Consider the following 19,096-nt stretch of genomic DNA (forward strand, 5'->3'; position numbering starts at 1 on the left):
CTTAGTCTGTCTACGTCTCTGTTTAATTTCTGTTTCCATGATCTGTCCATTGATGAGAGTGGGGTGTTGAAATCTTCTACTTTTATTGTGTGAGGTGCAATGTGTGTTTTGAGCTTTAGTAAGGTTTCTTTTACGTATGTAGGTGCCCTTGTATTTGGGGCATAGATATTTAGGATTGAGAGTTCATCTTGGTGGATTTTTCCTTTGATGAATATGAAGTGTCCTTCCTTATCTTTTTTGGTGACTTTTAGTTGAAAATTTATTTTATCTGATATTAGAATGGCTACTCCAGCTTGCTTCTTCTGACCATTTGCTTGGAAAATTGTTTTCCAGCCTTTCACTCTGAGGTAATGTCTGTCTTTGTCTCTGAGGTGTGTTTCCTGTAGGCAGCAGAATGCAGGGTCCTCGTTGGGTATCCACTTTGTTAATCTATGTCTTTTTATTGGGGAATTGATGCCATTGATATTGAGAGATATTAAGGAATAGTGATTATTGCTTCCCGTTATATTCATATTTGGATGTGAGGTTATGTTTGTGTGCTTTCATTCTCTTTGTTTTGTTGCCAAGACGATTAGTTTCTTGCTTCTTCTAGGGTATAGCTTGCCTCCTTATGTTGGGCTTTACCATTTATTATCCTTTGTAGTGCTGGATTTGTAGAAAGATATTGTGTAAATTTGGTTTTGTCATGGAATATCTTGGTTTCTCCATCAATGTTAATTGAGAGTTTTGCTGGATACAGTAACCTGGGCTGGCATTTGTGTTCTCTTAGGGTATGTATAACATCAGTCCAGGATCTTCTGGCCTTCATAGTTTCGGGCGAGAAGTCTGGTGTGATTCTGATAGGTCTCCCTTTATATGTTACTTGACCTTTTTCCCTTACTGCTTTTAATATTCTTTCTTTATTTTGTGCGTTTGGTGTTTTGACAATTATGTGACGGGAGGTGTTTCTTTTCTGGTCCAATCTATTTGGAGTTCTGTAGGCTTCTTGTATGCCTATGGGTATCTCTTTTTTTAGGTTAGGGAAGTTTTCTTCTATGATTTTGTTGAAGATATTTACTGGTCCTTTGAGCTGGGAGTCTTCACTCTCTTCTATACCTATTATCCTTAGGTTTGATCTTCTCATTGAGTCCTGGATTTCCTGTATGTTTTGGACCATTAGCTTTTTCCGCTTTACATTATCTTTGACAGTTGAGTCAATGATTTCTATGGAATCTTCTGCTCCTGAGATTCTCTCTTCCATCTCTTGTATTCTGTTGGTGAAGCTTGTATCTACAGCTCCTTGTCTCTTTTGGTTTTCTATATCCAGGGTTGTTTCCATGTGTTCTTTCTTGATTGCTTCTATTTCCATTTTTAATTCCTTCAACTGTTTGATTGTGTTTTCCTGGAATTCTTTCAGGTATTTTTGTGTCTCCTCTCTATGGGCTTCTACTTGTTTATTAATGTTTTCCTGTGTTTCTCTAATGGAGTTCTTCACGTCTTTCTTGAAGTCCTCCAGCATCATGATCAAATATGATTTTGAAACTAGATCTTGCTTTTCTGGTGTGTTTGGATATTCCATGTTTGTTTTGATGGGAGAATTGGGCTCTGATGGTGCCATGTAGTCTTGGTTTCTGTTGCTTGGGTTCCTGTGCTTGCCTCTCGCCATCTAGTGTTACTTTGTTCTGCTATTTCTGACAGTGGGTAGACTGTCCTATAAGCCTGTGTGTCAGGAGTGCTGTAGACCTGTTTTCCTGTTTTCTTTCAGCCTGTTATGGGGACACAGTGTTCTGCTTTCGGGCATGTAGTTTTTCCTCTCTACAGGTCTTCAGCTGTTCCTGTGGGCCTGTGTCTTGAGTTCACCAGGCAGGTCACTTGCAGCAGAAAAGTTGGTCTTACCTGTAGTCCCAAGGCTCAAGTTTGCTTGCGGGGTGCTGCCCATGAGCTCTCTGTGGCAGCAGCAACCAGGAAGATCTGCGCAGCCGTTTCCGGGAGCTTCAGTGCACTAGGGTTCCAGATCGCGTTTGGTGTTTTCCTCTGGAATCAGTAATGTGTGCAAAGTGCAGTCTCTTCTGGTTTCCCAGGCATGTCTGTCTCTCTGAAGGTTTAGCTCTCCCTCCCACGGGATTTGGGTGCAGAGAACTGTGTATCTGGTCTGTTCCTTCAGGTTCTGGAGGTGTCTCAGGTGCAGGGGTCCTGCCGCTCCTGGGCCCTCCCCCACAGGAACCCAGAGGCCTTCTACAGTTTCCTCTTGGGCCAGGGATATGGGCAGGGTTGGGCAGTGTTGGTGGTCTCTCCGCTCTGCAGCCTCAGGAGTGCCCACCTGACCAGGCAGTGAGGTCTCTCTCCCACGGGGTCTGGGAGCAGAGAGCTGCTGCTGGCCGGGATCTGCGGGTGTGGGACTCCCAGTAAACACAGGAAGTGCCCGGTCCTAGAGGAATTCTGCCTCTGTGTGTCCCGAGTTCACCAGGCAGTTCTCTTGCAGCAGAAAAGTTGGTCTTACCTGTGGTCCCAAGGCTCAAGTTTGCTCGCGGGGTGCTGCCCACCAAAATTTAACTTTATTAGTATGATATGTCTGCATATTCCAGACTTTCTTATTACTAATTTCTACAGGAAACTTTACAGAAAAAAATTTTAAAATAATATCTTGACCTTTCCAAAAACACTATGAGATATTAAGCTAGTTAGAATGACATTAGAAAGCTATCAGTTTTAGAGGTATAGTATATTTAATAATCAAATTCTAAATGTGTTCAGGTATCATATAATAAGCAACTTGTCTGCTCTCAGTCCGAAGACTGACCAAACTTTCCCCAGTGTGTTTAAGTGCCTAGGTTTTTGTCAGTTCTAAGCTATCAATATTTTTTTCCTACCTTACTTCTCATCAACAAACTATAAAGCCTACTTTTGAGGCATATGGAAGAATGACTAAGAACTTAGTTGTGACAGTAAAAATCCCTGTGAGAATATTAGTTGTACTTCAGAAGTCAAGCACAGCTAAGTTCATGAACTTATTTGTCTGTTAATAGGCACAACAAAACATAACGTTTGGATCAGTATATACGTTAAATGAAAAAATGGGCAGAAATATCATGTCATACATTAAATCCTTCTAAATAATGATCATTTCATGGCTCATAGCATGTCTGAAAGAATTAGGTACAGCAAAACTAAAAAAAAAAAAAAGTAAAAGGTTCAATTGAAATATGTCCCTCAGTTTAGAAAAAAGGGAATCTGTAATTTTATTTTAAACCAGACATTACTTTCTTACTTCTAGTAATTCTCACAAACTTTTCTTCTTCCAAGGTAGAATAATAAGTTTTTCCATAATTCAACCACAAAGACCACTTATCTTAAAGAGAAAGGCAAGTGAGTACCTTTCTGGTACCTTTTCTAGCTATTGAATATTTTGCATTATTTAGTTTTGCCTTTGATTTTCAAAAGAATCCATTGGTTCTTTGTTTCTTTTCTAAAGTTTCCTTTGCAATAGAACACAATGATCCCTCCTTGGTGGTCTCCTCCTTAGTTTTGTACCTAATTACATAATGAATGTGCTAGCCAGAACTTGGCTAAGTCTTACTCCTTAGCAATATTGAGCTAAGGAGATTCTCCCTAACAACCATCATGGGAAATCTCAATGCAGACACAGAAAAGTCACGTCACATCCGCATGCAATGCTCTGTTCTTTGGTAACAAAGATTCACTTTACTCAGCTACCTTAGAGAGTTTAGGATTTAGAATGTAGTATGAGCATATTCTATCTAAGAAATATATATTAAATAAATATATGTATAAGAAAAAAATTCTTAATTACAGTGCATTACAAATATTTACTCTAACATTTTGTAACTAAAATTATTTATTGTCTGTACTTCTTTAAAACATATTCCATCAATCTCCTTTGTTAAATATTCTAGATTAGCACTTAGGAGTCCTGCATGAAGTATATTTAGGTTCACCTGTCCAGATTAACCATATGCAAATGTTTGGGAAAGGTTCTGGAACCCACCTCAGAAAGTTTCTTATGTCAGTCACCTTATGTGAACACTCAAATAATGTGTTGACTTGAATTTTCCTTTCTTCTATGAGTCATTTTATCTCTAAACAGTAAAATCTTGGTCATGGAAGGAAACTTAATCATTACTTTATTCCACCAACTGGATGCAACAAAAATTAAGTAATAAACCAGGAAAAGAAAGAATAAAATAAGTAAAGGAAATAAATAAAAGCAAGAAAGAAAGCAAGATTAAAAGAGAAAAAGGAAGAAAGGACAAAAGAAGGAAATTCAACCTATTTTCAGTTGAGCACCTAAAGGATCCTGATGGAAATACTGTAGAGAGATAAAGCAGGGCTGCAAAGCCATGTCCTAGTGGCTTAGAAATTATAAAAGAAAAAATTAAGGAATGTAAACCTGATAAGAATTTACTGAGAGGAAGGTGTACAATTTCTCTTTGGATTAGGATAATTTTCCAAGACTTGGAAATACATTTTTTTCATATTACTTGTAAGAGCCTATTAAGTTCAGATAATGTTTCTCATATCTAGAAGAATTGGAATACTGTTGATAACTTTTAAGTGATATTTCAGCATCTGGGAAATCACTGATTTTGGAGTGATTAAGTCAGAAGTAGTAAATGAATCCTAAGAAGTAACTGTAGTTTTACAAATCATTTATAATTTCAAAAGCAATTTTGCTTTCCAAATCTTAGTTATTGTGTCATGTATGAAAATGTTTGTCAACACAGGTTGGTGTAAATCATACCACCATAAAGTTGAAGAGAGTCCATGTGTTTGCTAATCTCATCCCCTAGTCCATTGCTGCATAGTTTAACTACCAATGTATTGTCAGAGAACTGCACTAAGAAATTGAATACTCTTTTCCAAGTTTTATCCCAAATAGTCTCTACTATATTTACATTTTAGAAGTCAATGTGCTCTGTCCATTTTGCCACAGACCCTGCCTAATATTTTAATATCCTTTCTACTAATGTATTTAATGATTTAGTTGGTGGGTTTTTGCACTTTTCTATTGTGACAAATATCTCATAAAAATATGTATTTGATTCACAGTTTGAGATGGTTTGTCCATATACATTTAAATATTTTTTGAGCTTCAGACAGGGCAGAGGATGACAGCTGCATGGATCATGAGGCAGAAAAGACTGCCCAGCTCAGGGAGGTGAGAAAGCAGACATGGCAGCCTGGAGAATGGCAAAAGCAAACTATAGTTTCCTGTGTCTCCCAAATGACACCACCAACTAGGACCAGGCTTTGACACTATGCTCTTGCATATATTTGATATTCAAATTGTAAATTGGTAGAAATCATTTTCCACACTTTCAAACAATCAAGGACAGAATTGGAGACTTACCCACCCATTAACACTGGAAGACAGCGGTGTCAATCTGGGCTCATGGTTAATAATTTTTATAAAGCTGTAACAAAGCAAAGAACTGTCTTTTAACATCAATGAATAGGAAAAAAATGTTCCATGCATTTTTAAAATACAACTTTGGGCTTTGATCCTTGAAAATGTCACACTATTTAATATATTGCTTCTAACAGCATGGTAATGACAAATATTTGGTGAAGTGAACTTCTTGTATAAATCTTAAGTGTTGTTATTTTTCTCTTCATTGTTGATAATCACACATCATACATATTTTATTTTTGTCTCCTATTTAATCTTGTAAAAGTTTCCAAATAAGCATAGTATCTCAAGTTGAAAGGTCAAGGGGTGTCCTTATGGTTACTTTTTAAATTATAATTATAAATGTTAGGAACATTGGCAGCATAAATGAATGCTTCTAGGAGAAAATCCTTATATAATCTGATCAACCTTGCTAGTTTTACCATTGAAAATTTCCAGGCAGTTAGTTTTTCCTGATCCTCAGTTGCAGAAATACACGAAGAGACATTTTCATTTAAGCATTTTTACCTTTGAAATTTTCAGAGAACCGTTCAAATTGGTTGAACATAAAGCATCTCTGAATATGGGGAATTGACTTTAAAGATGACTTGAACAGGTATAATCTACAAACGAAACAAATGGCTGCACTGTAATGCCAGCCTATAACAACTATGGTGCTTTTCTGATTATGACCAATTTAATCACGTCATGTTGATTACACTGACACTAACCAAGTTCACTGAAAACCGCCCATAAAGACTGTAACCTTTCTACCAGCAAGGCATACCTTGAATAATACAAAGCGATATTGAACACTAGTTTTATTTGCTACTAGTATTTGTTTATAGAAAGTGGCAGGTGTAATTAATGTAGTCAGAGTTCATAACGTGGAAATGGGTAGGCAAACCCAAGGAAACTATGCTCAGTTCAAATATTGCAACCCCTTGCATCATCAAGCAGATGTGTGCTATGCATTGGAGCACACACTAGCCCTCAGTTGGTATTTCAGTATCTGCATTGAATTAGAGTTGTCCGTGGGACTACCAAAGCGGTCCAGTGAATCCAGCAGCATTGTTTGTACTGTAACTTGCTCTGCTTTTGCTTCACCTACGGTGTAACAGTAAGCAAGACCTGTGACCTAGTTCTTTTTGCTCCTCTCTCCATATTTTCTTCCGTTCTGTATGGTTCATTGTTGGCCTTCATACTGGAGGCTTTCCACGGAGATCTCTGTCCTGGCCAGGTGCCAGGTTTCAGGCGAAGGGGAGAGAACTTGAGCAGGGAGAGGAATCTCTGCTGCCTCTGCCACTGCTGAACCTGCTCCACCTCTGTCTCTCGCTGTTGCCACCTCAATTGCTCCAAGACATCAATTGGGCTGAACCAGCAGGAGGCTGGCTAGCAAATGAAGGGTGCAGGGGAGCTTCTAGCTGCTGGAGAGCAGATCTCTTCCCCAAGCAGCAGTGTTACAGCTCTGGAAGCTCTCAGAGGACCGAATAGTTCTTGCACACCTTTAATCTTTCTTGATTCTTGTATACTGTTTTGGGGTTGTTCAGAGTCTGACAGCAGGTACTTCCTATTGGCCTGAGAGCTTGGGAATACCTTATCTGCATGTGGGAGCACATGGTCTTGCTTCTATGTAACTGATGGTCATAAGCCTCTCTACAGGGGGGTGGGGGTGAGGGGGAGGAGGGGGCTGTAGCTATGTGAGAGGGGCCTGGCCTCCTGGTAGTTTAGAGAAACGCATACTGTCCCTTAGGGTCACTGGGGTTTCAACCTTATCTCAACCTGGAACCAGGATTCTTTTCATAGCCCTCTGCCCCACAACCCATCTTATTTACCTTTCTTTACCTAGGCTTGATACTGTGACTCAGTTTGACAGGTATTACTGTTAGTATCATGGAAGACCACTTGTAATAGCAAGTGCTATAAGTTCCTCTCCACAAATTCTCTAGAGGAAGCCACCCATGATGCCGAAATGATGAGGAAAGCAATACTCAGCCAACTTTTGCTTCTTGTCAAATATTTAAGTCACTGAATTTAAGAGGGTAAGTGTTATCACATCATGTCCCAGTCATTCTGGTAGACACAGTTACACTCATGACCTATTAATAATTAAGTGTTTTCAGAATACAAGGAGTGGAGACTAGTAAAAATGGGGGAAAGAAGTCGTCATCACCTATTATTACAGTTAGCTTCAGCTGCCAACATATCCCAGAGTCACCTGGGAGGTGGAAATTCTAGTGATCAATTGCCCAGATTATATTTGCCTATGAACACAGCTGTGAGACATCTTCTTAGTTGCTCATAAATGAGGAGGTCCCAGCCCTCTGTGGGTGGGACAGTCTTTAGGCATGTGGTCCTGGACACTGTAGGAAAATATCTGACCCTGAGCCTAACAACAATCTCCACAAGCATTCCACTATGTCCTCTGCTTCAGCTTTCACCTCTAAGTTATTGCTGTACATTTCTGCCTTGACTTCCTTTAATGATGGAACGAGACCTATAACCCAAATGAATAGTTTCCTCTCCAAACTGTGTTTGGTCAGCATTTTATCACAACAGAAAGCAAATTAAGGCACATAGGATGAATTGAGAATGGCATATATACTATATGCTGCTTTCATACAACACATTATACTAAGAAGTGTCACATTTATTTTATACCTTTTTTTTTACACACTGCATTGTTATGTATGACAGTACCCTGAAAACTGATATTCTGCTTCAATGCAAAAACTTCAAGCATGAGTCACCATGCTTGGTGACGCAGTGAATTTCTGTATAATGATATAAAGCATATGATTAAGAGGAAGCTCCTGAAATAGATAAGAATAAAAAATAAATAGAAAGGAAGATAAATAGAAACAGAACAGCTATTCAACTATTTAGAGACCTCAAAGTTCTTTGTTAGTTGTTATAAGATGTGATAACATAAAACCAGATACACTTAAACTAATAGAAGAGAAAGTGGGGAAGAGTCTTGTACACATGGGCACAGGGAAAAATTTCCTGAATAGAACACCAATGGCTTAATCTCTAACATCAAGAATCGACAAATGGGATCTCATAAAGCTGCAAAGCTTCTGTAAGGCAAAGGACACTATCAATTGGACAAAATGGTAACCAATAGATTGGGAAAAGATCTTAACCAGTCCTACATCTGAGAGAGGGCTAATATCCAATATATACAAAGAACTCAAGAAGTTAGATTCCAGACAGCCAAATAACTTTATTAAAAATGAGGTACAAAGCTAAACAAAGAATTCTCAACTGAGGAATATAGAATATTGAGAAGCACCTAAAGAAATGTTCAACATCCTTACTCATCAGGGACATACAAATCAAAACAACCCCGAGATTCCACCTCACCAGTCAGAATAGCTAAGATAAAAATAAAAAAAAAAACCTCAGGTGACAGCAGATGCTGGCGAGGATGTGGAGAAATGGCAACACTCCTCCATGTTGGTGGGATTACAAGCTGGCACAACCACTCTGGAAATCAGTCTTGTGGTTTCACAGAAAATTGGACATAATACTACCCGAAGACCCAGCTATACCACTCCTGGGCATATACCCAAAAGATGCCCGAACATATAACAAAGACACGTGCTCCACTATGTTCATAGCAGCCTTATTTATAATAGCCAGAACCTGGAAAGAACCCAGATGTCCCTCAACAGAGGAATGGATACAGAAAATGTACATTTACACAATGGAGTACCACTCAGCTATTAAAAATGAATACTTCAGAAATTCTTAAACAAGTGGATTGAACGAGAAAATATCATCCTGAGTGAGGTAACCCAATCACAAAAAAATACACGTGGTATGTATTCACTGCTAAGTGGATATCAGCCCCAAAGCTCTGAATACCCAAGAATGCAATTCATAAATCACATGAAAGTCAATAAGAAGGAAGACCGAAATGTGATTGCTTCAGTCCTTCTTAGAAGGTTCAACAAAAATACTCAATGGAGGAAATACAAAGAGTGGAGCAGAGACTAAAGGAAAGGCCATCCAGAGACTGATCCACGTGGACATCCATCCCATATACAGTCACCAAACCCACTCACTATTACAGATGCCAAAAAGTGGATGCTGACAGGAGCCTGATATAGCTGTCTCCTGAGAGACTCTGCCAGAACTTTACAAATACAGAGGTGGATGCTTATAGTCAACCATTGAACTGAGAACAGCGTCCCTGATGGAGGAGTTAGAGAAAGGACTAAAGGAGCTGAAGGGATTTGCAACCCCATAAGAAGAATATCAACTATCCAGACACCCCCAGAGCACCCAGGGACTAAGCTACCATCCAAAGAGCACACATGGATAGACCCACGGCTCCAGCAGCATATGTAGCAGAGGATGGCTTTATTGGGCATCAATGGAAGTAGAGGCCCTTGGTCCTATAAAGGCTCCATGCCCCAGTGTAGGGGAATGTGAGGACAGGGAGTCAGGAAGAAGAGGATGGGTGGATGGGGGAGCACCCTCATAGAAGCAGAGGGAGTGGTAATGGGATAGAGGGTTTGTGGAGGGGAAACCAGGAAAGGGGATAGCAATTGAAATGAAAATAAAAAAATATCCAGTAAAAGAAAAAAAATAAGATGTGATAAAGCTGAAGAAAAAAAAATACCCAAAAACAACACACACACACACACACACACACACACACACACACACACACACACACAAAACAAAACCAAAGAAAGAAAGAAATCAAACAAAAAACCCAATTCCTGTTGTGTTGAAAGCAAAGATGTTTATAAAGTTAACATAAAATAAGGGGAAATTATTCATCAAATGTTTTTCATATATAACTCTTCTGTGGAAGAAGAGAGCTTTCTGTGATTTGAATGGCATTTTGCAAGGTACAGGATATTACATAAACTGTCTTATAGTCAGTAGAAAAAGTCACAAATTGTCACTCAGAAGTTTTCCCATTGCTGTCCATCAATGATCAAGTATCTGCAGTGAAATAGAAAGGAAAAAGAGAGCATCTAGAAGCAAGAGTAAATAATCATGAAGAACTTTATCATGGAGTTAGGTACCTAATGACTTCTGTAATTTCATTTTCAAACTACTTGCAGTAAGATATTAAATAAAATTTATTTTGCACGTGCAAAACATTGGTTTTGGGGGATAATTAAACGAATATGACTTCCATTCCAGAGCATCTCACTTCACAAAAACACAACACTGGTACATTCCGAGACAGAATTCTAATTGAATGACAACTAAAGCATAATCGGCGAATAAATGAAAATTACATTTTGAATCTTAAATAGTTAATGTTCATTGTTTAAATGACTACTCGGCTTTCCTGCCAGACTTGGAAGTTATTAATTTCAAGGGCTATTGGTCACCAATTCTTTAAAACTTAATTTTACAAGAGGTACACAGTTCATGCTTGCCAATTCCAGAAACAGACTAAATTCCAAGTTTTCATGCAAAAGTTCACAAGTCTCATCCAGGATGAATCTCCTGAGCAATGTTTTCATGGTTGTTCAGACCACTAGGGGTAAAAATGGCAAGTACTGAATACTCTTTGGTATATCATAGAGTCGGAATGAAATTACACAGAAACAAATACAAATGCTTCAGAAGAGAGGTGTGATTGCACAGTGTTTTTCCCCCCAAACAGCTATCAACTATGACTTGTAGCCAGATTCTTTTACACTGGGTCATTTGTTTTATTAATAAGAAATAAATCTGTATGGCTCCTTAACTTACTTTTTTGCTTATTTGCTAATTACAGCAATATAATTCCGATTTAAACTGTACATGTTGTCTTAGTGTTATCCATCTAATACAGTTTACACTTGACTTGTGACTTTGACAGCTTCAAGTGTGGTGAAGGATCCCTTTTATTAGACAGATTCTTAACCCTGGTTTACTTGTTTATGAACCTTTCAAGTGATTTCCTGATGAGCTCTCTCACATTATATATATAATGTTTCAAACACTTCTTTTGTTGGTGCCGTGGCTCCATTAATTCCATTGAGCTCTTCCGAAGGTGCCATTACTGGTACGATCATTGTGCTGCGATCCCAGGATCCCAGGTAACACAATTTTACTGACCTTCTCATGTCCTGTAATGAGACAACATAGCAAGAGTTTCTATAGTCATTGTTTTTTGACACTGAAACACAGAATGGATGGTCATGCACATGTCTTCATTTCTTTGCTTAACATTTTCTTTTCTTCTCCAGGTCCCCAGATCTGGCAGCATCATATGATGGTTTGTTACACAATGTAGCAACATCTACTCAAAATTCAGAGATGTCAAAAACTTGCTACATATTTCATAATTATTAATAACATATTTCATGATTATTAAATTCTCTTCTAAGTCCCATACTGGACTTCATTCTCTCTGGTTGTCCGGAGCAGGCCAACTACGTTGTGTACTGTGAATATTATGATCGAGTTAGCACCCTGAGTGGGATGGTGCTCTCAGTGAGTACCGGTCACTCTCAGATCATGGACCATGTATTTTCTGCTCTCACTTTTAAGCTGTAATATCTGAGTTGTCCACTCATGAAATGAGGACCTTATTTAGAATTTAATGTGGTATCTTATATCTGAATTGGGAATTTTTAACATTAAGACAGGTCAAATAGCACAACCCAGTGGGTGGATGTTGGTTGGGTAATGCTTTAATTCTATGTAGATCAGGAAAGAAAAGAGGAATTTTGAGAACCCTGTCCTTGCTGTCTTATTGGAAACTGTGGCGTTTAACACCACTGCTGCTCATGATAAGGAACCAAACAGGTCTCTGTGCCCCATCCCTTAATGCAGTGGAGTGTATCACTTTACCATAAGTGGACTATAGCAGTCTTGTTACATGTAATAAATGACAAACATATTGGAGACTCCACACTGGAACAATGGTGGCTTTGTCATCTCAATTTACATACCCAGAGAGTGTCAGCATTAAGAGGAAGTGGGATAATCACAAAAGGATGTGTTCTGTCTATTTAAATCACTTCAGGGTTAACCAAGTTTGAATTCAAGCCTTTCCCACACTGCGAGCACAACTTCTCTTCTCAGTCTTTTCTAGCTGCCTCTGGAGCCTCCAGGAAGGGACAAGTGCTTGCCAGTTTGCTTGGGGCAAAGCTGTCACTGGTTGACAAGCATCTTCACAGGCAGAAAGCAGGATGTCTTGATAGTAAAGTGGATTTGGGTTATAGGACTGTTAGAATTAACCTTCCTTTAATCAATAGAAATGGATTTTTATAATTCCCAGTTTTATTGTAAAAGCCTCACAGTTCACTTTTATTCTGCTCTTGAATGGCACTTAAGTTTTGGAGTCTTCATGTTTGTCCTCATTGCCATTCACATTTAAATTTATCCGTAACAACTTACTACTACTACTACTACTACTACTACTACTACTACTACTACTACTACCACCACCACCACCAAAAACAACAATAACAACAGCAATAATAATAATAATAATAATAATAATAATAATAATAACAACAACTCATTCACAGCTTATAAGTTTACAACATAGTCAAACCTGTGTTTTTCTATTGGAAAAGAGCTTATTGTCATGTTGCACATATGTACCAGATTTATTAATCACTTGAAATAAAATATGGATACAGTTATCTGTTTGAATTTTCTCTATTTTTGTAATATTTTTCTATCCTAAATATCCTTTATTACCATTTTTCATACTGAGACCTTTCCCATATGATTGTGAAATATCTTATCTGAATAATTCATTTCTAGAGTTGCAACAATGGGGAGGCAAAATCACCTAAAATAAAAGTGTGCTTCCGAAACTAAAAAAAAAGAAACATAAATTTCCTGGTCTCAAAAATATCCAAGGATGTTATAGTACATCAATAATGAATGCTAGTGGACATATGTAAATACATGAGTCTAGAAGTCTTTATAGTGTCTTTCCAAGAACTCCTAAGTAGCTAAAGCTTATTAGAGGAGCAGTAACTCATTTTATAGCAAAACACATTCCTTCCATAATTATCACCCAGTACTGCAGATAGAATTATATCATATTGTCTCTAGCTGTTTCAATCAGCATAGTTGGAAGGCAATAGCTATTTTGGGCCCTTGACATTAGATATAAAGTTACTGGGTTTGGAGGTTGTCCTGATGGAGTCTGATCTTGCTTTGGTTTAGTATTTCTTACTATAGCCCCTTTGCTTCCATTTGGAACGATAATGTATACTCTGTGCCATTGAAGCTGGAAGTATATAATTTGCTTTTTGATTTTTCCAGGCGGTCATAATTAAGCGATTGCCTTGAGACTCACAAGAGATTTTTAGACTTCAAAACACTGTCGGGGCTGTGAAAGAGGATGGGAAAATTTGAAGTTGGACCAAATGCATTCTGCATTAGGATACGATTAAATTTTATACTATATTTATAATGAATCCTGATAATCAGTGTCCAGAAAATTGTTTCTCAAAATGTATGCTTACTTAAATACACTCCTCTTGTGATTCTTGATAATCATTTGTTTTCTTATGGTGTCTTTCTAGAAAAATGGTCCTGTATGCTAGGAAATAACTGGTTTTCTAGTAGCAATTTCTTATATTAAGATTCTAAAGTGCTATAATTTACTTAGAGGTCAAGGCCATGCATCTAACACAGAGACAGCATTAAAATAAAGCACTCATATTCAGATCATGAGAAAAATGTCAGCCAATGTGTAATTGTTTCCCCTAAGGTAATTGACTTTCCCAAGTTCACCAACTCAATTGTGCATCAGTAGAGAAGTGGACTATTTTGTGAGATGACCTCAGTATGTGGATTCAAGCTTATGACATGTCCGTTATTGTAAAATTGTATTTCATCATGCTATTTTCACATATGGTTGATAATTCTAGATGTATGCATAGGTCACAACATATACATTCATCAGAAACTACATCTCCATTTCAACATTGTGAATATATTTTGAAAAATACATTTCTTTTCAGAGTACAGATACTTTACACACAATTTTAAAGATGTATTTATCGTACTTCGATTACAGAGTGGTTTGAAAACAGAGTACTTTTCTAAGAAGTAAAACTCAAAAATAAATACTCTACCTGAAAGAGAAAAATATTAAAAATATTTTTCATCAATATTCAAAAGTACTGTCAACACTAACACGATTATGGTAACTGTACATTTAAACCTGGTTTAGATACAAATCTAGTCTGTTTCTATTAACCAGAGACACAGTTAATCTTACAAATATTCAAAAATAATAACAATAATGAGGACTACACACTATTCAAAGATGAATTTCCTCTAAGTATTGACAGCTCTTTGAGAAAATTTGGTCACTAGGAAAGGCACAATGCAGGTAAACTCTGAATAGAAACTATCAGGCATACTTTCCCAAAACAAATGTCACATGAATTATGGTATTTATTCTCCTTTTATTATTTAGCTAAATCCATTTATGTAAAAATATTCTATAAGTGAAAATATATGAAAAATGTCTATTGCATAGCCATGAATAATGAATATGTGGGTTATCACACATGCACACGCCCACGTACACACACAGATGCGCGTGCACGTGCGCGCGCACGCACACACACACACACATTATTTATCATTCATATGGAAGCTACTCAGAGCATGGTAAAACTTTATATACTAACCCAGAGTCCTCATGTTGTAATATTTAGATCCGATCAATCTTCAGGAAAGACTCTTAGATAGAAGTAAAAAATCTTAGCTATTTGTAAATCTTTTGCAGATAGAATTATTTGAGTTTTTGAAGATTATTTTGTTTACTATTTAACTTCTTTAAATTAACAGTTTTTTCTTCTAATTTCTTGTGGTCAACAAAACGCTTCCATCCCCTTGTGTATCTGATTGCTGATCCGGCATTCTGAAACTCGCAAGAAGTCTGGATATGGACACAGGCAAAGAGCTCCACAGTTTACACACTATATTTGCTATGTTTATTATACTGGTTTTGGTTAACTTGATGTGGACTAAGAATTTCTAGTTCTAACTTAAAATTGGACAGTAATTTAAAGTATAGACTCTAAGTAGAAGCTTCCAGCAGGGAAGGCCGAATAGTAGGAATATAGACCATCCCATTTGTAATGCAAAGTACAACTGTATTACCACACTTACTGAACACACCGTGCTGTTTATTGCAAGTATTTCAGTTTTCTTTCACCATTCATGATTATTCTTTTTCTAAAATTAAAAACTACAGTAATTTATTCTTAACGTTTATAAGGAATAAAAAAAACACCAGTAAATGTGGAAAATTGAGTTAAGTTAGAAATGCCAAATACATTTTCTCATTTAAGGAATATGTCAATTCTAAAAATGAGCTATGGTACCTTTAATTTGATGATTTTATGTCTGTGTGTTTGCAATATTTCTCCTGCAAGAAAATTAAATATGTATTTTTCGTTTCTGTAATTTGAAGGGAATAGAATACTCTGACTAGGAGTAGTTCATTAAACCACAATATATGGAATATTAAGTAATAAACTATAGCCTTAATTCATTTTGAATACATCATAAAATACAGGAAATGGAAATGGGAAAATCCGTGCAACTACTCTACTCTATCCCCTGGGGCTATAATAAAATTGTCCCGTGAAATACATCCAGCAGAGTTTTACTTTACCCATATTAGGCCACTAAATGGCCCTTGTTCAATATAGTCCATGGAATTGTAATGTGAAACTCAGCATGAAATACTTGCATGACAGGTTTCTAGTCTTCAGAGTAAATGTTTGAAATGCTTGGTTTATCATATATGCACATACTACATACAGTAGATATTCTCAGGTGTAAATAGTTTCCAAGCTGTACTTTTGGCTTTATATAGAGTATTAGTTGGTCAATAGTGTTACCACGCCCAAATCCAGTTGTGTTACTTATATTTGTAAATAAAGTTTTATTGGAACATGGCCACACTCAGTTGTTTCAATATTGTCCATGGCTACTCTGTAGTCTGTTCTTAGAGGTGTATATCTAAGACACTAAAATAATGTCAAACCCAGTCAAATATGCTTGCTGAATGATATTCTATGGAGAAAATTTATTAGCTGCTAAAAAAGAATATATATATATATATGTATATATATATATATCTCCTTCTGATACTGCAGTTTCCTTTCATATCACAACTAAGTAAGGACAATCTACCAGTGCACATCCGTCAGTGGGCACAGTGGGCATTTCTAGCATATACTATTATAAGTTTTAATTGTAGATGTTGAAGTCTTTCTTTTCTCCCTCACAAAATGACATGTAGAGAGTCTCAACCCTGAGATTTGCCACTTGTTCCAGTGTACAACACAGAACAGGGGCTGAGTTAACCTTCTCTAAAATTATTTCCAGTGATATACTTAATAGACGGAATTTTGACATGTTTAGAAAAGCGAGTGATTTTAATTCTGTAATTTTCATAGATTTCCATAAATAATATGGCATTTGGATGACTATTTGAAATGCAAATATCAAATTGAATAAGCCCCTTATATTGAGTTAAAAGGGTACTTTTACACTGAAAACTTTTGGGGTGATAGGGTAGAGAAATTCTGTTTTGACCTAGTCTGCCACCCACTATTCATTAATTCTCACAATCCCTTTAGATCATCTAGATCAAGAATACTTAAAAGTCATCTTTCAAGTTCTGTTGAATCCCTACAGGTTTCACCTATACTGTGATGTTTTATTTTATTTTTTTAAGGCAACTTTCACTTTCACTTTCTACAAAGTTTAATTCTTTTCTTATGAATACAAGGACCTGTCACTGTAGATATTAGATGTTTTATAGTGCCCTTAACATGCACATACCACAGACATGTACACATGCTGCAGGGATAAAAGTTCATACATGGTCCTAATAGCTGTCGGAGCTGTTCTGGACTTGGACAGAGGTCCCTGCTCTAATTAGGGCACATGTTCTTCAGCAGTCTGATATGGACCTACATCATTTTTACTTGCAATGTGAGCATGTTGGCAATCAGGGAGGCTAGGTAAAATGTCTAAATCCTAGTAGCTTAAACGGTGAATTTTGGTAAAATCCTAGTGAATATTTAAATTTGCAACGTAACGTTTCATTGTTGAATCATCATAATTACCCGAACGCTTGTATTTTATAGTTCTCATCCCTTTAACAGTGCAACAGATTTGGCCTAGATAGATGCCATTATTGTCAGCTTCTGATTTTCTCAGTGCAAATTTTCTTTTTTTCCGTTTTTTTCTTTATTAACTTGAGTATTTCTTATTTACATTTCGAATGTTATTCCCTTTCCCGGTTTCCGGGCCAACATCCCCCTAACCCCTCCCCCTCCCCTTCTATATGGGTGTTCCGCTCCCCATACTCCCCCCATTGCTGCCCTCCCCCCAACAGTCTAGTTCACTGGGGGTTCAGTCTTAGCAGGACCAAGGGCTTCCCCTTCCACTGGTGCTCTTACTAGGCTATTCATTGCTACCTATGAGGTTAGAGTCCAGGATCAGTCCATGTATAGTCTTTGGGTAGTGGCTTAGTCCCTGGAAGCTCTGGTTGGTTGGCATTGTTGTTCATATGGGGTCTCGAGCCCCTTCAAGCTCTTCCAGTCCTTTCTCTGATTTCTTCAACGGGGGTCCCGTTCTCAGTTCAGTGGTTTGCTGCTGGCATTCGCCTTTGTAGCAAATTTTCTTATTGCTAGAAGTGTGTGGTTCATGCAGCAATCTTCCAAAGCTTCCAGCGATGTAGCTACCTAGGATTAGCAAAGTGACTTGGACCTGTTTTTGTCTCACCTTACCTGGGCAGTGAAAAATGAAGGACAAGTACTTGACCTCATTCTCACAAAGCCAGATGGGTAATCCATGACCTGGATCCTCTCCAACTATGTCAGTCCTCAGAAACCCCCAGCTTGCCTGCCTCGCCTTCCCTGATTAAACAGAGACTGAACAGACCCAGCGACAGACTCAGATACTCAATTTACACTTTAAAAAGCTAAAATCAGAGGAATCTTTTCCTAAGTAGTAATTATAGAAAAACTTATGTTCTGATGAGATTAACACATCTAATCATAAAGCATAATTGTGGTTTCAGAGGCGAGCATGCAAGCATATGTTGTCAGAAATTGCCGGCATCGATATTAAAATCATGGAGGAGATCAAATATTAGACATAGCCTCCCTTCATTTAGATGAGATTGAAATGGTGCGGGCAGGGGAGCCCACTGCGCATGGCAGTGTTCCTCGGGTTTAGTGCCCAGTTTTACCATTTTGCCCTGAAGTCACATATCAAACAATGTCAGAGAACTTAAAAGCCGGATGAGCTCAGCACTGAGTTAAGAGGAGAGTATTTGCCATGTCATGGTTCCCATTTGCTCACTTCAGAGAGCAGCCTGGTGACATTCACGTTCTAACTAGTTGTCTCTGCCAGAACACTCGCTGACTCTGTGTACAAGAGATTCGGAAGGAAATGCCTTTTGGGAGTGCTCTTTCTGTGCAGTTCTTTAGGGGAATAAAAGAACACAATTATGGTATTTTTCTCAAATCGTACCAAAACAGTTACTTGACGTGAATGATGCTTTCAGGGGTGAATTGCTGGATTTCATAGCATCTCAGGACACAATGTACACACTAGAGCAAAAGCAGGAAAGACACTAAAAACAAGGGCTCACAGCAACATTGAGGAATGCTTATGACTTTGAAACATTCTCAGACTCGGCAGGTAAAGTTCAGAAATGAAATTATTTCCACACATATTCAT

This window comes from Rattus norvegicus, chromosome 5 (genome assembly GCF_036323735.1).
Source record: "Rattus norvegicus strain BN/NHsdMcwi chromosome 5, GRCr8, whole genome shotgun sequence".
Taxonomy (NCBI): domain Eukaryota; kingdom Metazoa; phylum Chordata; class Mammalia; order Rodentia; family Muridae; genus Rattus; species Rattus norvegicus.